The sequence below is a fragment of the Lonchura striata genome, chromosome 4A (genome assembly GCF_050655825.1).
Source record: "Lonchura striata isolate lonStrDom1 chromosome 4A, ASM5065582v1, whole genome shotgun sequence".
Classification (NCBI taxonomy): Eukaryota; Metazoa; Chordata; class Aves; order Passeriformes; family Estrildidae; genus Lonchura; species Lonchura striata.
The window spans coordinates 7,925,878-7,952,246 of record NC_140742.1 but is presented as its reverse complement, the minus strand read 5'-3'; the positions used below and the strand labels follow the sequence as shown (position 1 = coordinate 7,952,246).

The window sequence follows — 26,369 nt, the reverse complement described above, 5'->3', positions numbered from 1 at the left end:
GGGCCCAATTATCTAGGGATATGGGACATGCTGCCCTCAGCCCCCTAAGAGCTCACGAAAATATTCATGCAAAATGTTTTGTTTGCCTTTGCTTCATTTGGCTTCCACCCTTCAGGCTTACTTCAATGCGCTGAAGGCAGACGGGAGCAGCCCTGAATTTCACCTCGCCTCAGCAGCACAGGAGATTGCTCTGTGCAGAGCTGCGGACACAGGGCGACCTTGCTGCTGTCAAAGCCCAGCCCCAGAGTGGCACAGCCACGGCTGAGCCGAGCTCTGCTCACACCCTCAGTGCCCGTGGGGATCCCCCTGTGCCTGCTCAGGCAGGGAGGGAGCAGCCCTGCACCCCTGAGCCTCTCTGCTGACACAGAGCCCGGGTGGGAGCTGAGCCCTTGGCACAGCGGGGTAAAGGAGGCTTGTTCCAGGGAGGAATTGGGATGCTCACAATCTGTGCTGTCCCAGGGGAGCATGCAGTGCTCTTTCTAGCTGAATGCACATTCTTCGCGGCTCAAAAACATTCAGTTGTGGCATGAAATACCCTGGGAAAAATTCTGCATCCTATTTACACCTGCCACCATTAGCTGGAAATAATTTTCTATAGGTGGGAACATTGAGGTTTCCTATTCTGTCAAAAATATCAGCAACACTGCAAAACTCTTACAAATAAGCATTTTGCCAAACTCTACAAAAAGGAAAATACTTTTGCTTTTTGAGAGGTGAGGATGCTCTGGGAAAGGCAGGAATGCTAGCAGGTCACTGCTCAATGTCAACCCCCCTGCTGCTTATAAGGGGCAATTAACTAATTGCTTCCTAACTAATTGGTAATAGTAATTAGTATTAGTAAGTACTAATACTTACTAATTACATGCTAACTTACATGCCTTATGGACTTCTAATAAGAAATAAATAATAATGATCTCTTCAGAATCTTTTTTGAAAGTCTGAGTTTCATCCTTAGCTTTAAACACTCTTAAATCTTTAGCACAGCTAGAGCCTCCATAAAGGGGAGCACAGTCCATGGGTGGCCATGCCTTTCAATGGAGAAGGTGAGTTCTAAACAGCAGAAAAATATAAAATAGAACATTCAGAAGCATCTTAGAATAGAAGGACTAGGACACCCTGGATGGCAAGACAGGTATAGACAAAACAAGACAGCCTTCTGCAGACAATATGCCCTGTGTATCCCACTCACACCTCATCAAAAACACAATAAAATTAATGTCTTGCAAAATCACCTTTGCAATAAAGCCTCTAGGATAGGGTCTTTTCTCTTGACCTTGATGGTTGCTTTCAGGGAGGATGGGCAGCATCAGAAGAGGGGAGGAAGAGAGAAGCACCACATCCCACTTTTCTCCAAGCAGAAGCATCCTCCTTTAGAGGAGTCAATAGATGTTGCTCATTTTGGGTTCACATCCCACTCACCAGTCTCCTAGCCATTCTGGAGTTGGCCAGCCCCTCTCCCCAGCTCTCAGAAATGCCTGTGTATTTCTCATTTTGTTCCAGCATAGGACAGAAGTGGCTTCTAAAGCCCCAGCTGTGCCCATAAAGCAGAGCCAGACAGCTCCATGCATAGCTCCACTCATGCTTCCGTGCACCACAAGGAAAGAGATGGCACAGAGAAATTATAACCAACTCCTAGGCAGTCTCCCCCAGCTGGGTTCTGCAATGACAGTAGAGTAGCTTGAAAGAAAAACATCGTGTAGCAAGATTTTTCTAAGTTTTGCTAAACACCCAGTGACCTTTAGCAGCGCAAGGCTGGGGAACAGACTGGCAGGGGGTGTATGAAGTGAGCGTATTCACTTGGCTTCACGTGCTGTCTATGTAACAGGGATTTTTAACAATCCAAAGCTGCCCACTCTCCTGTCATATGAAAGTTCAGCTGCTTTCCCCGTTTCAGGATGAATCACAGGGTGATGAATTTGCCTACTAGCTAAGGGCACAATCCAGCACTGGGCTGGCTGGCTCCTAGCTCTGCCCTAAACCCCACAAGCTTTGTTAAGACCCTCTGAACTGAGTCAACATGCAGGGCTGGGATTTTTGTGCTGGCTCCCACAAAGCAAAGTTATTTCCTTTTGAAATTCTCCAGCCGTGCATTCAAGAAAGATTAACCTGTGTTAGTAGGTAGAGGAAATGAGACAGACAAATGGATGTCTCTGCCTGATGCCCAGAGAGCTCAGGAGGTCTGTACCAACAGAGGCTGAAAATCCACAGCCAGACAAAATGTCATCTGTATTACTCAGCTTCTAACTATGGGAGCATTTAGCATGTAAATTCGCTACAGTCAGAGTAAAGGGTTTCCTGATCCATCCAGATTCACACAGAATTAAAAAGAGCAAATAATTAAAAAGTGGTAAATTCCCAGTGTGTAAATCTGGGCAGTTCCCAGAAGCGACAGAAGAGAAGGGACATGTCAGAGCAGACTGGTGATCTGTTAGATCAGCTTCCACTGATGGTACTGAAACTGCTCTGTGGTTTTGGATACAGATCTGGTTCACTGCAGTCACACATGCTCTTGGTTCCTGCACAGCCAGAACATGACTTAGAGGGTGGAATCCCTGCTGATCCATAAGAAAGGAGCAAACCTGTTGAAATCCCATGGAATCAGGACACTCACTGCCAACAACCTTCTAGTTCTTGTGAAGGAACTGAACTAGTTTCTCCTAGCTGTATCTGCCTTTCTCTTGCAAATGCATCATGAACCTTCCTGTCATTTTCTCATAAAATTGTTCAGTCAAGATTTCCATACAGCTGGCTTGAGTGCATCCTTCCTATCACATTTATATATGCAAACAGATGGCATTATTGATGCAAGCAAGGGGATAAAAGGTCACTGAAGCAAGTTTAATTAAAGAGAAAGTCTGAAGTTGAGCAAGACTTAGTTAAGCTGAGACATATTGATTAGCTGAGCTAACAGTTTTAATTATTACAACACAACCACAAGTTTGCTTTGTTATTGAACAGAGACAATCCTTCAGATCACACTATCACATCTCTCTGACATTTCTAATCACTTGGGAGATTGCTTAGACTAAAATCAACAAACGACAACTGCAAGTGAGCAGAGGTCTCCAGCCCAGTGTGGGCAGAGCTCCTGTTCTAGATGAAATTCAAACAGATGCTCCTGCAGAGCACCCTTCTCTGGGGTAAATAAGTCATAGCCATCTGTGTGAAAACTGGCCCCTTGGAACAAGACAGCAATGGCAGAATGGCTTAATTAATGTAATTATTCAGCTAACACATATTAAAAATATTTTTTAAAAAAATTACATCTTCAAACATCACCCTATAATTTGAAATCAATAAAAAAAAGAAGACAAAGGGGGGTATACAGTCATCTTAGATCCATAAATTGTGTAGAGAAGGGTAACAAAATACAGTGGGATTTTGTTTTTTTCTTTTAAACTTTGTACAAACCAAGTTCTGGGCAGTGTTCAGCGGCAACCAGCCAGTGGCACCATTCCTGAACAGAAAATTCATTCACAAGACCCTTCTGCCACTATCAGCTTCTCAAGGGAAGGCTATTCCTCCCATTATTGCACCATGAGACAACCCTGAATGCAAGTTAATATTTTTGGGTAAAGTTTTAAAATTATCTTATCCCATAGAAACAGGTCACTTTTCACCAAAGGTCACAGAAGTTTTCTTTACTTCATCTCCCTCATTTTCAAAGCACTCTTTCCCCTGAATAAAGAGATATAGCTTACACATTAGCTCCATCACACATGTGACACTGCAGATATGCACTGATAAAGGAGCACCAAAGGGAAAGGACTCTGAGAAAGTCTGATCATCTGAGAGGATATATCCAACTGAGATTTGATGCTGGTGAGAGAGGCAGAGAAATACACCTCTGCACCACAGATATAATTTAATCAAAAGGAAACTGCTTCCCATAAATTGTTTCAATTTCCTGAACAATCTGATAAACAATGAGACTCAGAGATAAATACAAAGAACCTGGAGAACGGGTGAGACTTTTAGTCATGGCAAACTCCAGCACAAGAGCAAAAATATTCAGGGCAAATGCTGCCTAAGCAGAACAGGAGAGATAGCATCAGATGTGAAGAGCTAATTGAAATTATCCCAGTGTAGCTAAAATAATTAAGTTGAAGCTTCATTCTAATAGGAGCTAATTCTCCTCTGGGGAGGCTGCCCTCTGTGCCAGCTGGGCAGTATCCCCTTTGTCCCTGCCTGCCCCCACTGCTACACAAATCCACCCATCTCACCACAGCCTCTGCAATGCCACAGACTGGACACTGCCTTCCCCAGCTTCAGCCCCCTGCTCACCTCTGGAATCCGAGGGCTCTGGACTTCAAGTCAGAAGCCCCTGCATGGCACAGGGCTGGAGAGAAGGGGCCCCAGCAGCAGAGGCTGGTCCCCATCACCCGGGTGGATGCCAGAAGGTAGCAAAGACCATGCTTTGAGGCTTAGGAGTTCAGCTGCTGCCTCAAGAAAAGGTCCTCCTACCTAAAGCAAGGGTGCTTCAAGCTCACCCTTGACAGTGAAGGTAAACCCAGCAGAACCTCTGTTAACTGGTGGTTCATACACAGCAAATAACATTACAAAGAGCTGAGCCCCTCCACCTCCCGAGGGAAGAGGCTCCTGCTACATCCTTGCCATTTCACCCCCAGTCCCTGGCAATAACCAAGCCATCATTTCTCTCCACACCTGAGGATCATATTAATTCCTCACAGCTCTTCCCTCAGTCCATCAGCTCCTGCTTGTATTTTCCCAGTAATCTGCTGGAGCCAGAGGGACAAAGCCATCTGGTGCTCATCTCCATGAGGCTGTTCCATCCTGCCCTGTCGTCAGCATTGGGTCTTGGCTTGCTGAAGCCCAGAATTTAATGACCTGCAGGCTGCAGTGATGAGGAGTGATTGTACTTCAATCAGCAGCCAGCCCTGTGAAGATCAGCAGCTTTGATTTTTCTTGGTAGGAGAAAGAGAAGTTAGAAATATTCTAGTCTTGATCCCAGCTGGTCAGGTAAATTTTTAAAAGGTGAAATAGAGCAAAGATTGTGTTAGGAATTAGACTTTTGTGGTTTTTCCCCACGTACAGAGTGATCAGTGATATTGTAAATAATATGATGAAGGCACCTGAACTGGAGTAACCCAAATGATGCTCTGAGCTGTACAGAGGACAAGGACTCCACCAGACAAGGAGTTTTTGCAATGAGAAATTGCACTTTAAGGCCATCATTATAGTCACTGCATGAAGATGAGAGGCTGGATCCATATTTAGCTACATCCCTGAAAAACAGCTAACAAAGTGGTTCCAGCTGATTAGTGAAACCAGAGATGAAGAGAGGGTTACAATCATGTCCTCAGCATGAGAGGGGAGAGCTGCTCTGCACAGGACAGCGAGGGAGCAGCCATGGACTGCCACAGAATACCAGCCTCATCTCCTCTGAAACCACCCGATTGCTGCTGCACACTTTCCATTAAATGGAAATTCAAATGCAGGCTGAGTCCTTGTTGGCTTCCCTTGGCTAAGTCAAGAGAGCTAAAACCCATTCACAAGTACTCTACAGTTCAGCCACTGCTGTTTGTACAGCAGAGCCAGCAATAAAACATCTCAGAGTCAAGAATTCGAGGAGCCTGTCTCCAATCCCCCATGGTGGCAATCAGGCTGATCTCAAGCTCATATTTTTCTAATTGAAAGTTAAATTTTAAAAGTTTACAACTAATCTGTCCTGTCTCTTCAAAACAACACATTAAGAAATAATAATTATTTCCTGTATGTGACTTCAGCTTTTTACCTTCATAACTACAAGGTAGAGCTGAGCTTTCTGCAAGGCTGAACCTCCCCTGACCTCCAGGCCTACCTGGCACCCAGGCTGCTCTCTACTAGGAAAAGCTTATTGTTCCGTTTGCTAAAATTCATGCAGTAAGGGCATCCTGACATAAAATATCACAACAGAACATTTCTGGTATTCAGTTATTGCAGAGAAACAGACCTTCAGTCCCAATGTTAGCTGTATGGTTGCAGGAGAGCAAACAGCTGCTAAAATTAATGATATCCACGCTCTTCACTTCTAGGTTTTGGGCTTTCCACAAATAAAAAATCTTCCATTAAAAGTTTTTAGTCACTTGAACTTGCATCTTTTCATTTTATGTGTAATTTTTCTTACTGTTACTGTAGCCTGAGTTTTTCTGACTAGGGATTCTTTCCACTATACCATGCTCCATGTCAAATCCTGCTTTGAAAACATGATATACCAAATGTCATAGTACCACACAGGATATCTGTCTAATAGATTTTCACTCCTTTCATCTTCTTTCACATCAAAACACAAAGTATTTCAAGGCACTTTAGAAAGTCAGCATGGTCTCTGCAGCACACCAAGATCAATCTATAATTTTAATGTAGTTTTGTCAAAAAATGTTAATGTACCTAATGGCAACATAATGAGGCAAGGCTTAACCCAGCTGCATGAAAATTAAAGCAGATGAATATTATTTCACAAGATCTAGTCCTTTAGCAAAGCAGTTACTTGCCTGTCTGCATGCCAGATTTGAAGCTATGGTTGTCTCTGATGTGAAATTCTACTTTCTGATTAAAACATCTACATCAGACATGAAAAATTTGAGCCAACTTGATTTGAGCTGATAATCGATGGTTTTCAGGAAGTTGCCATGTGGACCATCTAGTAGAATCATCAGAAAATCCTGGGGTGGGGTAAAGGATAGCCTCTCTGGACTATGTTTTCAGGTGAAGAATGCTGTACAGAGGCAATGCCCCTGCATTTCACTCTTTGCCATTTTCAAAGGTAGGATAAATCTTTCCCACACTGTGCTAGTGTTACTTCACATCACGTCACTTCCATTGCCTTCCCTTTTATTTCTGCCTTTATGTGTTTTGGAGGCTTCTCAAGTCCTTGATATCCACACGTTGCAGCCTTCCACACTTTATTCCATGTGAGTTTCCCAAAAAGAAATGTGGGGTTGTTCTTTGCTGTCTTTGCTCTCCCAGGGAGCTTGACTCTCTCCATGTCCAGCACACAGTGAACTGAAAAGCCCAAGTAATGTTATAAACCAGGCAAATGCTCTGAGACTCCTGGATCTGTTTGTTTTCCCACTGTTTCATTTAATTCATGAAAACTGCAGGATTTCGCAACAGTCCTTTCAAGCACAATAATGCTCCAGACAGAAAGGCAAACACAAACAATAAGAGGGAATTTTGTGCACCAGAGAAAAGAAACAGCAATAACAAAGCAATGCCCTGAAAAAAAGGACAAATTATAAGCAGCTGAAAAAGCAGGAAAGAAAATGAAAAATGCTGGTGATGGAAGTGAGAGTGCAGCAGAGGAAACACTTGCCAGCTGGGGATGCCACAGGGCAGGGAGGTCAGCACACAGGAGCTGGCTCGTCTGTGCTCCACAGGTTTCTGTCCTGGCTGTGAAAAAACCTGTTCTTGCCAGAACAGTAAAACTGGCCCAAGAAACCACCTCTCATGATGTGTCTGCCCAGGAACCTCCAGGAGGCCACACACACTTCTGCTCTATCTACCACAGCAACTCTGCAAAGGGACCAGAGCCCTCTAGTGCCTCCAGCCACCACTTCAGACAGGCTTCCTTGGCTCTCCAACCAACCATGAGAATGTCATTTATAAATAACCCATCAATTATCCATTTGCGAAAATGGCAGAGTCAGACACCTCCTGGGCTGTCTGGGTCACTGAAACATTTCCAAGTGGGTGGGTGCAGCAATGGATAGTTCTTCACATTTTCCATCTTTGTGCCTGTGGGAGTAGGAGCCCCATTCTAGAACTCGTTTTGTTCTCTTCTGTTTGCTTTTCATATTTAATTTCAAATTCAGGACAAATTTAGCCTAAGTCCTGATGCGCAATAAATGCATTTTTTCTGCTGCTAAATTATTAGTTGTCTTTCATCCCATGCTATCTGGTAAACCCAGAGTGAGCTATTTGCTGCTCTCCACCCTGAATCTAAGAGCATTTTCTTAATAGTTCTACACCCAAATGTGTTCAGCAAAGCACAGAGACAGTGTCATTATTTGCCAGTCTGGGAGAATGCCCTTGATCCAGGTCTGCTGCCAGCTGCTGCATGTGCTGCTCTTTAGAAAAATCTGATTTAATGAATGTAAGGCAGTCTCCCACACAAGCCACAGTGCCACCAGCCAGTCCCACCTGCCACCTTGCTCTGAGCATTACCCACACAGAGGCACCAGGTAAGATGGGCACCTGGTCTTTTTCTTATGGAAGACTGGCAATAAATTGACTGGGACATGAACTTTCAGCTGGATTAACTCTTAGTGATTTCACATTTCTAAGATCATTCCTTTCTTTGCAAAAGCTAGAAGCAGGCTACAAATTCACCTCCTGGTGTCCCTGCTGACTTCCTTGCTTAGGCAACTCTCTGGAGCTGGGTTGAACTTCTGTGCTGTTCATTCTTGGTTCTTTTTGTTCTTCACTAGGAACCTATTCTTCTTTGAAATTTCTTATTTTAAAAACAACAAAAAGCTGAAGTTGTATAAGACTGGGCTCTGTTCAAGATAGCTTGAACAGATGGAAGCTCTGTCCAAGTCAAAACAATAACTCTTAGGTTTGTCTTTTAGGAGCTGATGAAACCCCACACTTTCTCATTGCCTCAAAACCAAGATTTAAAATCTGGAAAGGACTGCCTCTGAAATGGTTGCATTATTAACTTCTGCACTAGGACTATTAACTAAACTACAGCTTATTTTATTTCAGTCTGGTTTGCCGTAATTTCTTTAGGAAGCTCTTGAATTCTGGCAGGCAGATCTGCAGTTTGAATTTGCTCTTTTCTACAGAATTTATCACTGTAGTGTTGGCTAGTTTGGAGGCATGAGGTGAGCCCAGCTGGGCACAGCTAAACCTCACCCCAGGTTTTGTTTCAGGCTTGGAAACACCTCCACACAAACCATGGATAATGGGTGCTTCCAGCCATCCCTCCAGGCCAGGTTGTCCTGTGCTGGGGATCCTGAACTTGGCACCAGCTGAGAGACTTGGTGGGGGAATTTGATGAGAAAATTCACTTCAAGGCAGCAAACACTGTATGAGCTCAAAAATCTCATATTTATGCATGGGGAGATATTTGAGGAGATGCCCATGTGCTCCTGCAGTTGCTAGGGGGATGAATATCCAGAGCAGACAGTTGTGTGAAATGTTGTGAAAAAAATTCAGGAAAAGTAACATTTTTTTTCTTGTTTGACCTGGAATGAATGGATGCACTTATCTGCACTCTGCTTTCCAGGAAGGTTGGCTCTGGGTGCAACTTGCTCAAGGCAGCAATATCAAAGATCTGCACATTTGTCAATTCTAAACACATATAGGACTCCCAGTAGAGCCGAATTTCACCCTATTTGGCCCAAGTTTACATCTGCCAAGCTTTGCTCACAGAACAGCAGAAACAGGGATGAAATTTTTAAAGGCTGGATGACATAGATGTTTCAAACCAGGTACTGAAAAGCTCCCAAAAACCCCAATCTATTTATCATCTATAAAAGCTAGGCTCTTGTTTCCACTCTCTGTGAGCCTTGCCCACCTTCTGTGCTAGCAGGGCACTCTCTGGCAGTAGATCTTTGCCAGTGCTGGGAGCTGTGCTGGGGCAACACAACCACTGAGCTTTGCAAACCACAGAAGCAGGCTGGGGGATTTTCATTTGGACTCACAGCACAGAGAAGTATTTTTGAAAAGTCGCTTGACTGAACTATGAAACTTCCTTGTGATAGTCTCACAAAGAATAGTCAAACCCCATAAAATTTACTTTATGTATCTAAGTCATGCACTGGGACATAGCACCCTCTATTAATAATGCAGTGATCAGATTCAGAGAACACTGACATCAGCCAATATTCTCAGCTAGGAAACAAAACATACTGTCCCCAACTTACATGGTTTAGTCTTTTCTCTACGTCCATGGAGGTTATGGATGGATCTGTACCTTTTTATTTTTTTTCTTTTTTTTTTAATATGACTGGATGTGATGAAGATCTACTTTTTAGTGATTGAACCACTGCATTTTCAAAGGCAGATTTTTTGCTCTATTTTTGCCACTGATAAAACGTTATTATGTTGTTTGTAGGAATTATGGTTTTTATCTTCCTGTCAACAAAATATGCATGCAAATAGACTTAGATTATTTATGGAGCAACATCAAATTAAACTGCTTGTATAATGACTTAAAACTGGTTATCACCATCCTGCATAATATCTGTTTAAACACACCACTTGCAACAAGCTTTGCTAATCAGAGGAGGAAACAAAAACAGTGTCACTAATTTTATGCATGCCATAAAGTGCTGTTCCCCTCTGAGCAATGCAGGAGAGGGATGCTGTTTTTACCAGTATGTGCTCTTCAGCCTCTACACAGCCCTTTGGAGAGTCCTGTATAGGCCAAATCCACAATATAGGACTCAGACACATTTGAAAATCTTATGTAGATTTTCAGGCTCATTCTCTTTCTCCAGCCATGAGGTACAGAAATCTTGCATGGATGCTGCAGGAGCAGAGTCTATAGAGATCTATCCTTTCTACTGGGATGGGAGGTCCAGGACAACTGGGATTATTCAGTTAAACCATGGAGCATTTCAAACACCCACAAACCATGTGGAGCATGGCAGGGTAAATGGGCAAAGGCTCCTGCCAGACTCTGGGACAGGCACCTCGTGGCCCATCTGAGCTAGCCAAGGAGCAGCAACAGGTCTGTGTGGCTGGGATATTGTGGGAGGTGGTTACCTCTTCACACCCACTGTCTCTTGTTGCCTACACCACCTGGCCCACCAGCCAGTGTGGTTCCTCAGCATCCCATTTGGCAGAGCAGGGCTGGTTTGCAGCACCTCAGCTGCCCTCCAGAGCTTGGCATTAGGCTGCTTTCCCAAACCTCACATTCTGGGCTGCTCTACCTGGCTCAGCCTCACCTGCTCACATTAACTGAAAGCTATTAAAATCACCAACTGCTTCAGAAATTGCTTTTGTCAGTAATAAAGCTGCATTCTGGCTGCCTTTCCTCTGACGAGAGCTGTAATGCAAGTTGCAAGGAGACTCACCCTGACACCATGAAAGCCTATTCCTACCCAAATTTTCATCCGCAAACACAGCGGTCACTTAAAAACCACAGCAACAAAACAAAATAAAGGCTGCACCCACTGCCTGAGCAGGTGGGAGCTGCATGTGTGGTGCACCAGGGACACAGACTCTGAGCAAGGAGAGGCTGCTCAGTGCTCAGAGGGCAGTCCTCATCACACTGGAGCATGTGAGAATCTGACAGGAAATAAATTGGAGCTTCAGTCAACCATTTAGAAGTGTTAGAAACTCCCCAGCGCAGGTCATTTAATTTGGTAAGAAAGGAAAAATAGAGGTGGAATATTTTTTTCCTGCCTCCCTGACTATTTTTTCCTCTCAGACTCACTCTGGTGGTGATGGAGTTCCTGATGCTCTAGAGTAATTGTGGTGTCTCCAGTCCTCAAAGAAGGAGGAAATTACCTCTTTTTCTGTGAGCTCTTTTTTTTTTTTTTTTTTTTTTTTTTAACAGTTTAATGGTACTGGGTCTAGAATGTTACCATTTACTCATAGAAGAACGTGGCAAATTCTTCCCTGTTTTATCTGTTCTTCATCACAGCCACAGCTCTGGCTTGTGTCACTCCTGCACTCAAAATATTGCTCCAGTTGAGGGGCAGGTGATTCCTTGTAAAATTGATGCCTGGGGCCAGTGATGCCTTAGGCAGGGCAGGCAAGGAGATGCAGAGCCCTCCTGTCCTCCTAAGGTCTTCTGTCATTATCTCATATATGTTCCTACTGGAAAGAGGAGGAAGAAATCATCCCCCACTTCCAAAACTCCCATTGCACAGGAAGAGCAGTGAGAAATTGGAAATACTTTTTCTGTCAAATGGGAAAAGACTGAGGGAAGGATATACAGAGGTGCTTAATGGATCCTACACAAACTCAGTTTTGCACCAGCAAACACCTATTTAGAATGGAAACGTCCTACCCTCAGAGCCTGCCTTCTGCTCAGAGCAAATTTGCTTTATTAACATTTCCTGACAAGATTATGGATTAACTGAACTTTAAAAGTGATTTATCAGCACAATACTGGCCATTAGAAAAGGCAGGAGTGGTTCTGAGGGCATTTCCTGACTGGCAGCCTCCCCTGAAACCCACCTAGGTGCACTGCTGCTTCTCACAATCCTCATGGATAGGTGAGAGTATTTCTAATAATACCTGCCTGCTCCTTGGGTATGTAACAGATGATCTGTCTCTAACAGAAACAAAATTTCACCTGCAGGTGTAAAATAAACCAATGCCAAACTCCTCTGTTTGAGACAAGAGGTATTTATTGACAGCCTAGTTGCTATACAGGCTGAAAAAAAAAAGAGATTATAACACTAAACCCACAGCAGTGGGAAAATCTTTGAGCTCTGAGGGTAGGTTTTACACATCCTGCTGAAAGTTGTGGGCAGACTGCTGGCACAGAAAGGCTTCCTTAAATCAAATTATTCTGTTTCTCTGAAGGCGTAAATGACCTGGTCTGTACCCTTGTGTTGCACCCACATGGAGTGGGTGTGATCTTGGAAAAATCCCTATAGCCAAGGGAGTTCTGTGATGCCTGAGCCAGAGGACCCAGCTCCCTGCACCCCTGCAGCTGGAGGTGGCCCAGGTGGAAAATAAATCAGCCCTGTGACAGGGCTGGGGAGCTCTCACCTCTTGTGCTGTTGTTTGAGACTCACAGCAATGTGAGAGCTGTGCTTCTTAGAAACCATAGCAACAGAGAGTCACTTTTAAAATAAAGAAGTGCTGGTTTTCTGGCAGAGGATGCAGCAGCTCCTGCAAGGTGTGAGCGTGCTGTCTTCCCGAGTCCCTGATCAAACCTGGGCCAGATTCAGCCTCTGCCCTGCTGCGGACCGAAAACTCAGTACTGACAAGGCTGCAGGAGGAAGCAATATCTGCTGCTGATCAAAGGTAAATAAACATCCATTTGGCTGAATCTTGAGTTTCCTACTTAGAAAGGTGAAAGATGGAAAAAATATGGTCAAAACAGGGACTGTAAAGCCTGACTGGATAGAAATTCAGGCCCCACTTTCTCCTCCCTATTTGATAGCTTTCACCTTTTTACTGAACCATAATATTAATAAAGAATGTATTGTGTGCTCTCACTTTCATGGGCTTTTCACTGATACGTTGACATGCAGTTTCTCATCCTTTAATGGAAAGTCTGAGTGGAGCATTGGGACTCTCTAGAGTTAGAGCTGACAGCTTGGAGCTCTCACTCATTGCAGCTAAAGGCACTAATAAAAGCTATTTTGCTCATGTGCATGAGGTTGAATCTGGGCTTAATGGCTTTTTTTTCCTGCCACAAGAAGTAAAAAAATTAAACATTATATTCTGAAACTACTTAAATCTCAAACAACTGAATATAGAAATCCAAAGCAGAAAGTTATTATTAAAATTCACTCAAGCCTCTGAGCAGGACTTCAGACATGCAGAAATGTTATAAAGGAGTTTTCTCTGGAGCAGACTATTGTGCAATGTGCAAACTGTACTGAAACAATTAATTGCTGTATTGTTAGAAGCACTTAAAACACAAAATGGAGCAGAAACAGATTTCTTTACTCTCTTTGTGGGTGGTAGAGAGTTTTGAGATCAATTGTTATGTAAATCTACCTCTAGATTCCACCTAGGTTAAAAACTATTCTCCAGTCACTTAAAATCAGATTCTCTAAAGTGGTTATTGCATGAAACTTAATTTTCCATAGATGTCAAGATGTGGTTTTGCATTTAAAATATATCTGGGAGCCCCATTCCCCTTTCAGAAGACATTTAGGGGACAAATGCATTAATCAAGTGCACCAGAGAACTGAGCTTACCTGAGCAGACACCCCAGCCAGGTCCACCAGAAAATCCCACCTGAAATAAGGGCTGGTGTTCTTCAGGGATGTCACCATCTAAGAGCAAGGCTTTCAGCAGGCTGACACAGGTGGACTGAGATGTGTCAGAGCAATGGATCAGACATGACCCTGGACACAATGCCTGGTTTTATGGCAAGGCCCTGGCTCAGAGCAGTACCCCAGACCAGAGGCCAGGAACAGCTGGCTGCTATGGTGAAGACTGCCATGACTTCTGAAATTAGCCACTTCCATCTGCCAGTTCCCTCAGGGTGGATGCATCTCTTCATGTCCCATGGACTTGTGCACCTTTAGCTTTCCTCAGATGTTCTTGAACCTGATCTACAGTGGAGAGTTCTTCCTTCTCCCAGTCCCTCATTTGCTTTCTATGGCTTGGGCAGTGTGGCTGGAGCACTTGCTTATGAGGCAAAAAGTCATTTAATTCCTCAGCCTTCTCCACATCCCATATACCACACAATCCTCCTCTTTCTTACAGCACTTGGTCTAAAATGAAACATCAAACACTTCATAGCTCAAAACTGCAGAGGTTTGCAATTCTTAGCAGGGGAGTTTACATGAACTTGTGTTCCCAGGTCCCTCATCTCTGACCACAAGCCATTACCTTCACCTCTCCAGAACAAAGCCAACATTTCTGTAAAACTGCTCCTGGGTTTATGGAACCAGACAGCCAGCACACAGCTGATCTAAACACACCATTTTACATCAGGCAGATGGGTTTCCCTGCCAGCAACACACCTACCCAGCCAGTATGCAAGAAAAAACGTGTAAGGATGTTGTCAGTCAGGACACACAATGCATGTGACAAACAGCACACACAGCACTGAGCCCTTCCCTGAGGGAACTGGGCTTGCCTGGCTGCAAACACAGCCATCCTGTGCTCGCTGACACCTGAGTTAAGAGCAGCAACACTCAGCAAACACCACAAGCTGGCAAGCATCAATACTACCCCAACCCCGTAATGTGCAGGGGATCGGTGCTGGGGACTCGGGGACACCGATCACAGCCTGGGAGCTGCTGTATGACACAGCACACACCACAGAGAGCGGTGGGATGGCAGGCAGGATAATGGAGGATAATGGCTGTGGAGTGAGAAATCATAATAGCTCAGCCTACGCAGAGGTTAGATTCCAGGAGGGTCATTATCTCAGCTCTGATGTCTGGGTGTCAGAGCTCCTATGCCTGTTTTATTGGTTAAGTACATGGCTTTATTGCTGTTTATAGAAGTATGCCTGCATTCTGAGCAGCAAGGGAGCACATTAGCAGGGAAGCACTGAGCTTGCACCAGCTGCTGTGGGAGAGTATCCAGACCCCAACCCAGCCTCAGTGAGAAGAATGGTAAGTATGTAAAGGAGGCTGCCTCAAATCTCAGATCCCTGGCTGATGTGTAAAAGCACCTCAAAACACATTTTCTTCTTGATAAAAACATTCTTAACAGGGAAGAGGGAGTCAAATGAAGAGGGGGCAAAGCCATCCCTTTTCTATACTACATTGGGGATGTTTCCTCTATCTCACTTCCAGGTTTGTGAATATTTCTGCACACAGCCACTTCCTACAGTAAGTACCACTACTCATTAGTGATACCCTTTCTAGTACTCCCAGGGGAACCCTAAGGGACTGGCCATTGCAGAAGGGTCTTAGGCAGAGTCCAGCAGCATCTCCAGGTGTCTGGGTGATGGGGAACCCCTTCCCAGCATCCCAAACCACGGGCCCTAAACCTCATTATCCTAAGTCCTCAGCTCTTTTTAGAGCAAATAAAGGGGTGATGCCTATGCCAGTCCCTTATGTCCTCTCAGAGCAGCACTCTTCCCAGGGGTTCAATTTCCCCACCTTGAAAAGTTATGGCTTGGCACTGACTGCCTTTGTGGTGCACTTTGGGAGCTGCTGAGGAAGGCATTGTTATTATTTTTTCTCTCTGACTAATTAAAGCAAAACAAAGTATTTGGGCTCAAGATGCTCTGCCAAACACTCTGTCCTAGTTCTTCCAAAGGAATAGCATCCCTAGGGTAGTCACTGTACATTAATAACTTCTCAAAAAGAAGGCCAGTATCCCACCTGATTATCATTGTAGAGTCTGTGTGTTGTGGGAAGTCTGAAGGGTGATGTACCACAGTGTCTGCCCATGCTGGTGGGCTGGGCAGAGGAAGGCTGTGACATTCCACTGCTCCCACAGCCAGCTCTGCTCCCAGCCCTGTCACCCCATGGGCAGGTGGAAGCCCTGGGCCATGGGACTGTAGCTCACCTGGGGTGGCTGTGCTGATGTTGCCCTGGCAGCCGCAGAGCAGCTGGGCTGTCACAGCCTGGCTTCTGGGAGGATGGCACCATCTGCTGCAGAACACCTGGGTGCCAGGACAGAGTCTGGCCCACAGCAAAGGGCACTGGAAGAGAATCAGCTGCCTTTGGGGAGATGTATGTTAGCAGGACACCTGTGTCCTCCCAGTAGCAGGAGACATCCAGCTGTCACTCATGGAAGTCCACAGACACCTGGACTTCACCTGAAATAAGCTTAAAATCTCTCCCAGGTGCATTCAGCAAAGACAACGAGAGGCAAGTAGATTAAAAAGTCCTCAAACCCTAACCATGAGATACCAAAGAGGCTGTGTGTCTCAGTTTGAAAGATAGGTATCTACCAAGGAAGGCAGGAACCTCCATTGGAATGGAAAAAAATATGACCCCCTTCCCTCCAAATTATTATAACCTTGAAATGAAGGGGCTTTCAGGCAAAGACACGGAGTAGCATGTCCGTGTGTCTCAGTGCCGCCGCAGCGAGCAGAGCCCAAAGCCAGCCCGGCTCCCTGCGCTGCAGTTCCGGGAACGGCCAGCAGGGGCGCTGCTGGCTCCCGGCCGGCCGGGCTGCGCTGCTCCCCCGCGCCTGCAGGGGACGCTGTGGCGCCAGCGCGGCCGCGTCTCCCGCAGCGCCGATGGCGCCGGGCCGGGCGGGGAAATGGCTGCGAGGGGAGCCCGGCGGGGCTGGGACGCCCCAGGGCGCCACACGAAATGCAGCAGCAGCTCCGCAGCCGGACCAGGAGCCGCGGGGCGCCCTGTCGGGCAGGGTGTGGGGGCACGGTGCAGTGAAACAGCCGAGCAGCGGCAGAGGAACGGCGGGGCTGGGCAGCGGCAGCCCGGCTCCTGAGCACGGCCGGGAGAGGCTCCCTCAGAGGGGAAGGGGCTCGGGGCGGTCCCTGGGGCACCCGAGGAGATGGTGAGGGTCCCTTCCAGAGACATCGGCTGTTAATAAGGTCCTGTTCAGTGGCTGCTCCCACGAGCAGAGCTTCACTCATGGCAGAAGACAGCAGAAGATGGAACCCCACAGTGCAAGTGAATTCTCCCCAGAACGACCACAGCCTGTCTCCTCTCCAGTGTTAAGAGCCAGAAAATGAGGAGCTGCCCTTTCCCCTTACCCCCAGCCCAAATCTCATGGTATCTCTGCCCTTCCCAAGAGAATGCCCCTGAGCCAGCTGCACTTCTCTCCCTTCTCCTTGGCTATGTCTTTTGTCTCTCTGAAGTACCCGTCCTATTTGTCTCAGCAGCAAATACAAGAAAATTCCCTGAGAGAAAGAAACAAAAGGAAAAATCCTAACCCCCAACACTGTGGGAGTTGATACATGGGACACTTTGCCCATTTTTGCAGGGTTTCACTGTGCAGTCCGTGGCAGCCCCACTGTATCTGTATGTGCTCACACCACAGCAGTGGGTGCCCAGCAGTCCCCAGTTCACAGCATCCTCTGTGCCACCTGCGCAACGGCTCCGAGGAGAAGAAAAAAACAAATTAGTGGGAAAGAACAACATACAATAGCTGTATTTCTGCTTTCCATTAATGCTTGTTTGTCAAGTAAAATTGCCTTCTCCTGGGGCTTAGAGTCCTGAAATATTACGATATTTAACAGCCTGCCTTTCACAGTTTTCTTCTGCTTCTTAAAACAACTTGGGGCCATTCTGGAGATTGTTCTGTTCCCCCTGCAGCACCATTGCTTTAATGATGTCTTTACAGCCTCAGTGGATGTCCTTGGTACACCCTGCTGATAGAAATTTGTTGCATGACAATGTTTAGACTGATAAAATTGCTTGTGGGGGACAAGAAGTTCAGTGCAAGGGGGTACAATTCATAGAGCTCTGTGTGAGCTGTGTTTGCATTCATACAGTCTGCATACAGAGAAAAATGAACCACTAAGAATAGTTGTGATTCACTTGGCTATTTTGGTTCCCAATTCATTAAGAAAAAGTCACAGGACCATACATCATCTGTGGGATGTGTATTACAGACCAGCATGAAAATCCCTCCATGTTCTGGAGCAGTTTCACCAGCAGTTTCCTATAACTCTGCTCATGCTGCAGAACATACATAAGCCGTGAATGAGCCCAACTCTTCCCTATGAAACCCTGCTCCATGCTGACCTCCTCCCTGCAGTGAGGAGGTGACACACCCAGCAAACAGCAGTCCCTGCCCAAGTAGCTCAAGGCTTGGGTCCTTCACTGAGGAGCACTGCTGCAGGGGAAGAGGCAGATGTGAGGTTTAGGTTTCCATGTAGAAAAGCTTTTGCATGCACAGAGAAGGTGCAGAGCCAGCTTGACTAATGCAGTGCTGGAAGTTGTGTCTGGAACCTTTACAGAGCAGAGAAATTAAATGCTCAGGTCCTTTCAGTGCCCTTCAGGAGCTACTTACTCATTATATGACTGTCACAGAGGTTTTGCAATACATCACTCAGCACTAACAATCATCAAGCTACTTAACCATGGAAAATTGCTTTAATGTTATCTCAATGTGTTAATGAATGATTCATTAATTAATCCCAATTATTGAACACTGGCCTTGCTTTCCTGCTAGGCTAGAATAACTCCATGCCAAAACCAAGCCAGCTCTGTTTAAGCCAGCTCTGAAATTGGGTGGTCATGAGAATCCCAGTGCCAGTGGTGGCAGCAACCACCACTTAACTTGCTGCAATGATGCTGAGCAAAGGAGAAATCAGGAGGCTGCTCCAAGCTGGAAAGATCTTTGTGGTCAGAAGGAGCAGGTCCCTTTACAGATCCAAACCATCACTGCATCTCACCCAGAGAAGACCTTTAGCCTTGAAACTCTTTTGAACTGATCCTTGGCAATCCCAGAAATAAAAGCAGATTTGCAGGCATATCTGGCCATGCTGCTCATGCATGTGCTGATGCCTTGGCCACAGACAGAGGACAACCTGTTTCTGATGCATAACCATTGTGCTTTTTAATTTTCCAGGGCAGTCAGTAAAATCTAGGAAGCTTTTACATCCCTTCTTTCTACAAAGAGTACTAGATTATTGATTCTATGCTAAAACCAACAAGTGCAATCCATTTGGATTGTTTATGATGGGGCTACTAATGTAGTAAATCACTTGATTCAGGAATAAATTCACTATAGTGTCAATCACTTACCTGGCCAGTGAGCCAATGACACCCACCAGGCAATGGTTAAAAACTCCAGGTGTTTTAAGCATAGCAGCCATACAACTGCAAACAGCAGCTGAGGGGTGACTGGTAACACACAGGGAAAAGTTGGGTTGAAAGTTTCCATGTTGAAGACAATGTCCAATGCCTGGAAGCTGAAGCTGTGTGCCTTTAGACTTAAAACAAGCAAGTGTCACTAGACACTTGATTTGTTTATGACCCTGAGAAGGTCAAAACAAGGTAAAATGAAGGGACTGAGATCTCCTGACTAAGCTCAGACTTTTTTTCCTCTGGTATACTGGGAGACTCATGATGCAGAGCCTCCCATAAAAGCTTGATCTCACCACATTGGAGGAAGAAAGCTCAGTGCACCCAGCTCTGCACTGCAGCAGCCTGACTCCCTGGGGAAGCTAAATCTCTGGAAATCACTGAAACTTCAAAAAGTAATGGATGATAACTTTAATCCAGGAGGGACTTCAGCACTGGTTTTAATGGAAGCAGAATTAGATCAACGCCAGCTACTACAGAAGAGCTTCCCCAGTAATTGTTACTGTAATGCAAATCTCTGTGGCACTAACCACCAGTACATTGTTAACCATTGCCATACAAGAATTCATTAAAACAGTAAGGAAGAAGAATCCTTCCCCCCACCACACAGAGCAGTAAATGAGGAGGTGAGAGTTGAAAGGACTCACCTTTGGTCTCTCTGAGCACCACAGCAAACCAGCACAGTCTCAGCTCTATCCCCTGCCTCAGAAAGGAACTGGCCTCTCTCATCAGGGCCAGGCTGGTGAAACACAAGGCACCTTATTAAAAAGGGAAGAATAGCTCCTAGCCAATAACACCTCCCATCCCTTTTTAAATGCCTGGAGGATCAGGTGTGACACTGAAGCAATTCAGATGGGAGGGAAAAATAAAGAAACTCACAACTATAAGGTGGTGAGGATCAGCCAATTATACATTCAGGACTCTGTGTTAATTACAGGCTTTTCAAGAGGAGAGTCAAAGGACTTTGCAGACACAGAAGGAAATGGATTTTAACAAGCAGTGATGAGTCCCAGTGTTGGAGAGGCATGTCCAGTTTATACAGGGGAGACTCCAGCTGGAGGCTATGCTACACCACCAGCCACCCACCACTAACCAAGTGCAAGCCAGGTCAGTCCAATTGATTTTTTGGGGGAGTATTACAATATTGAGATGAATAATGATGTAGGCACTGGTAAGGGATCTTTCCCTACATAATAGTCATAGCTCTTTATTAGAGCCCAAAAGCACCTGGGTCATCTGGTCACTCAGATGCTTTCCCAGTGGCTCAGGGAGGAAGAAATTATTTTTTTCTTAATGACTATGTGTAATGTGGCAGCTTTATGCACTGTAGGCAGAGACTACAGCTGTTTAAGAAGGTCTGATAATAGCTCACAACTGCAGCAGGTTTTTTTCCTAGGCAGAGGGGAGTTCAGAGCAGAGACTGGAACAAGTAACAATTAATTTTCTTGTTGTTTACATATTGCTATGGCCATCTTTCCTGCTTAAGTCAGGGAAGCTCAGAACATGGATATGGATTTGTTTACAAGCATCAAAATGGTTCCTTTAATTGTTACACGCACCTTCTGAAAAAGGCCACATGAAAGTCATTTAAGAATTAAAAAAAAATCTGAGCAATTAAAAAAAAAAAGACTGAGCAAGCTCTTTTATTTTATCCCCAAATGAGCACTAACTTTGAGGTAATTCTTGCAGTTTATTGCACTAACCAAGAAAACCAGGTCATATAAAATGAAAGAGCCCATATTACCTGTGAAGCAAAAGTGCCTTCTCAGCAGAGACTTGTTCACTCTCTTGTCCCAGACCATTATTTCACTTCCCCAAGATGTGCTCTGTGAGGAATACTACAGGGCCCAGACATCACTTTTGGTGAACTGTACTGCATGGGGCTGTGAGTCAGAAACGAGGACTGCAAGCCTGGAGATGTGAAGAGGTAACATCCCTCTGACCTAAACAGGTGTGCAGCATGGAGAGAAGTGCTCCTAAGAAGCACCAGAGGGAAAAAACTGACCAAAAACCACAGGCACAGAAGATGGAATCCCAGAGCCCAGCAACTGCAGCCCACTTGCCAATGCCTCAGCCCAATTTTGCGAGCAGCTTGTTTGTACAGCGACACTTCAGCAACAAATGGACGTGACTTTTGACAGAATAAACCACAGAAACTTGAGCAGGAGTTTCCAAACTCCCTTGGAGCACAAGGTGACTGCTCCAAGTAATAAACCTTGGAAAGGCCAAGTGCCAGTGTGATGCTCAGGACATTGCCCCAAGGCTGAGCATGGCTACAGCATCTCCTGTAGCATCTGGAGTCATACTGGCTGGGTTTTACCATGCTGCTTTCCTTGGGACTCTATGCAGCACATCCAGCTCCACCAGCCAGCATTACAGGTCTTGAGGGGTTTCATGTGACACTTGGGAAATCAGAGCATCAGCACCCACAGGCATGAGCTGGGGCCTGTCTTGAAGTAAAGTCACTTTGTGAAAATGTAATTTTCAATATTTCATTAGGACTTCTCCCATCTGTTAAGCATCATCCCAGGGAGTTTGGTGACACTCTAAATGAAGCTGTGAAGATATGTGTTTGTTTTAGATGTAATTGGACAGCTGTTTTATTATGAGTTAATGAACTATGATGATTAAAAAGAATCCAGTTTTAGCAAACCATGTATTAACAATTACTCTGGACTAAAATCACATCTAAGCAAGTGCTAGACAACTTTAATGACAATGCTTGGAAGCAGAAGATGAAAGGGAAAACCAGTGAGGTCCTACAGGACAAGAGATGTCTCCAGGCCAGGCTTCCTACAGCAGGCATGGATTCTCTGAGCTGCCCCACAGGAACCACTCCACACCACCACCATCTCCTTTTGCCCAAATCCCCTTTTGGCCCAAAACAGTCATCAGAGTCTGTTCACACTCTTCCATCTTTGCAGACCTACTTCATGCTCATGTGCTCCCTTTCCCCTGGCCACAGCATCCCAAGAAATGCTGGGATTTCCCATCTCCAAGAAGGGAGAGGGGACAGTGATGGCAGCAGGCTCAAAGATTATTGAGACAGAGAGATAACTGACAGGTTTGTAGTTGCAAAACATATTTCAGACTGCTTTTCCCCCTGCTCTGGGTCACTTTGGCCAAGGCGGTTTACCCTGGAGGCCTTGCACAGAATGTGTTGCTCCTTGATGTAGGGCCATGTTATTCCTGACTGAAGAGACTTGAGCACAAACAGCACCATAAAAAACTGATCCTGAGCTGGGGAGTCCTGCATTTGTCCTTTCCACAATTTGCAGTTTAAAAGATATTTTTGTATATGAGCTGGGCCTGGTGACAAAGACCAGAAGCCACAAAAAGCAGTTTCCATAGGGGGTTCCCAGTTTGGACAGAGCAGTTTTTAAGCAATTCTCTTTGCTCTGAGAATTTCAGTGAAAAAGCTCTTAAGAGTTAAAGGAAGACAGGTCCATATGCCACATGAGCAAATCACTGATCTTCTTATGTTAAAATAAATCTGTTCCAAATCATTGTGACTTCCCGACAGCTGCCTCCTGACCTTTCTCCACTGCAGCCCTCCATTTGGCCTTTTTTCTGCATTCACCCTCAGCAGAGTCTGATGGTTCTTCACAGCCTGAAAATGATTTGGTGGAAATCATTGCATGCACACAGTTGCCACCACTAAATTTCCCCACGTCTGCACCACCTCCTTTGACACCTCACTGTCCTTTTTGATATTTTGCAGTGATGGAAGTTAATCTGTTTTCTTGTTATACCACATTTTCAGCATTTGCAGCTCTGATTAGCAAGAGAATTACACTGTAAATTGTTTACAGGTGCACTCTGAATTGCAAGTCAAACTGGAGACCCAGCAGTGGGGTGGGATAGGGAGAAGAGTCACAGCTCTTGGTGACCATGGTGGCATCCAGGCCAGGCAGGCAGGACCACAAGAGCCTCATGGCTGACAGATGTCAGGCACAATGAGGTTCCATTGACACTGTATGAGTTATTCCATTATCTTTGGCCCAGGCTCCTGTTGAGACACTGTCATATAGAGCATTGCATTGCACAGGTTTATGGCAGCATGGGTCAGGAGCAAAACATTAAACAGCAGGTTGTGCTTTCCAATGCCAGTGTCTCCTCTAAAGAAGGGGTGATACAGACCTTGTGCATACATTGCCCATGTGTATGTATTCTCAAACCTGTCACCCAGGTGCTTATTTCCAAAGAACATACATAGACCATACATTAAGTGAACCAGTTCCTTCAGAAACAATACTCACTTCTTTGCCTGTGATGATCATGGCCACACAGCCCAGCACAGTCAGTGCAATCATGACGTAGCAAACCTTAATCCCGGCAATGTTCCTTGCGGTGTCAAGGACCTCAGACCTGTGGAGGACAGAGCAGACTTTCCATTCTGCAGCAGCATGTGTGAAATGGGATCATGGGAAGATGGGTAATGAATGCTCAAGTCTTGCAGCTACTTCCTGTCAATGTACAATGGCATTCAGCCTTCACTTTCTGCAGCCGATTAAAGGAGAACTGAAAAAAATAGCCTGTGCGGAAAAGATTTAGGTTAAAAGTCATCAGTAATAATAGGATTAAAAACTCCTACTCTCCTGTATTATTTTAGTCTGTGAGAGAGTGAACACCTGTAAAATGACAGACATGGGAAAGTCTTTCCACTATAATAATAAAGGACCAACCTTTAGGTGCTGCGGGCAGGCCATGGGGTGCTGTGCAGCACCAGGAGACACTGGGGCCCATGCCACAAGAGCCAGGCAATGCCACCCTCAGGGAATTAAAAGCCTATCACAGCACAGCCTCTGCCAGGCAGTTGGCATCAGCCCCACAAGCATCTGCCCATGGTGGGAGGCTGACCAGGTCAGAGCACACAACTGCACCATCCAGGAGTTTTCTTCCCAAGCAGCTGAACAGCCCCATTCATCACTGGAAAATCTCCACCACCTTCTATGAGTAACTCCTGGCATATACCAACGATTCACGTTTGCAAGAAACTGCAGCATGGCAATGAGCCATCCCTGAAATTACATCCAGCCATGGATTTACTCACACCTGCAAGGGGAAGGACAGCTGAAGGAGAACCAGGATGTCACAAGTCAGAAGTATTAGGACTCCAAAATTGAGTGACAATCCTTTAAGAAAATATCTCAACAAGGAGGTGAAACCACAGCCCATACAGGAGGAACTCATTGCACAGGTCTGTCACCAAAGTTGTATGTAGCCCCAGCTTCTAATTAAAATTTATGCAGCATTATTAACCACTAATCAATAAAACCTAGAAAAGCCTGTAAAAACCCAGATTGAATGATATCTTATCATGGTGGCTTCTGACTTTCAAAGCCACTTGTCTTGCAAAAGATGCTTCAGCTTAGTTTGAAATTTGTGATAACTAAAATAAGCAAATCCAGTTTACCTCACAGGGAATAACAAAAAGTTACAAGAGTTAAAATTATTTACAGCTAATTTTGGACACCAGCATGGGGGAGGCACTAACTCCCACAAGAGCACAGTTCTGGGTAATGCAGACTGGGGTCTCAATCTGTGTGCTCACTGCCAAAAGAATCATTCTGACAGGTCCACTTACGATATGTGCCTGGGAATGTCCTCCTCCTTTTTCAAGCGTCCTGACCATACTAGCACCTTTCTATCAAAACTTGTAGGCCTTCTCTCATTCCTGAAAGCTTCTTTACCTGTAAGAGAATTTGTAAAAAGCAATGAGCTAAGCTTCAAAAAGGAAAAAGAGCTGTTGGTACAGAGGGAAAAGAATTGAAAGTTTAAAATTACACTTTTCTATTCTGTGGAAGCTAAATGTGCTTTCTAAAGTCAAAAAGACTCAGCAGCTGGTATGAAGTGCTTTGTTACATTTGCAGCTTATTTTATTTGACTTTCTTTCCTTTAATTTTGGTAGTTTTAAACTAAAATTCTCCTCTAAACTTCCTGATTAAGAGGGCAAATGGTGTGGGGTTGAAGTCCCCAAGCCCACAGCAACATTGAGCACCCTGTGAGCATTGTGCTTTTAAATGGCCCAACTAGTGAGTTAAGCAAACTGCCAGCAGCACAAGTAGCTAACTCCTCAACAGCTTCTCCTGAAATCACTGATGGAGAGATGATGTCTGCTAAAATGCAGCCTGGTGGGAGACTGACAGTTGTTCTCATGCAAGCTGGGTACCACGTTACTGCACTCTAATGATGATACATTACACCCCATCAGGCTACCACGGTGATGCCATTTGCATGCTGTCACCCACAGCACAGTGAGAAAAGTACTCTGGCTCCTCTTGATGGAAACAAGCCCAATAACAGGCAACAACAAGGATAATGGCAGAGAGACCCTGAAAAACATATGAAAGTAGTGGTGCAGGCTAAGAAGAGAAACTGTGTCCATACCAGGAAGCCTGTTCATCTGTGATCAGACAATGCCTGCTCCCTGCCTCATAATCCAGGCCACTGTCTGGCACAAGCTGTGGCTGTAACCTGACAAGGAGCAGAGCAGGAAGCAGAGGGGAGTAAGTCCCCCACTTGCACAGCCCTGCACGTGGAGGGACATGCACTGATCCTCCTCTGGAGACCTGGCAGCTGAGTAAGAGGAGGAACATTTATTTGTTTTAATTGACATATTCCCTGACATGAAGTATCAGTTGATATTTGCTGCCATAGGAGAACAGCTATAGAATAGAAAAAGCTTTACAACCCTGTGCACTGTGCTGGTCAGAGCTCTGGGTGTGCTCCCTGCCCCAGGAGCATTTGTAGCCCCAGGAGACAAAGCACTGCAGTAACTCAGCCATGGCTGAGAATGAGAATAATTTTCTCACCCTTTCCTGCAAATACCCTTTTCCTCCTTGCTGCAGCACGAAACAGTGACCAAGGCTTTCTACTCACCTGGATAAGCCATCTGCAAAGCCATGTCCTGGGCATTCTCTGCTCTGCTGCCAGCACTTCTGGTGGGGCACAGGACCAGCAGAGCCACCCGCTGCCACAGCCCAGCGCTGTGCCCCAGCAGCCTCCCCAGCATCCTGCCCTGGACCACCACAG

The 26,369-nt window shown here is 45.4% G+C and overlaps 1 pseudogene across 1 annotated transcript in view; it reads right to left on the bottom strand.

Moving 5' to 3' along the window:
• LOC144247123 (protein FAM162B-like) overlaps window positions 1-26,364 on the bottom strand; it is a 57,263-nt pseudogene extending 30,899 nt beyond the window's left edge. The window contains exons 1-4 of the transcript XR_014952434.1: window positions 26,217-26,364; window positions 24,922-25,027; window positions 23,594-23,702; window positions 19,982-22,944 (exon numbers count right to left, since the gene is read on the bottom strand). The product of XR_014952434.1 is annotated as a protein FAM162B-like (transcript). The remainder of the gene's footprint in view (window positions 1-19,981; window positions 22,945-23,593; window positions 23,703-24,921; window positions 25,028-26,216) is intronic.
• Window positions 26,365-26,369: the final 5 nt, after the last annotated feature.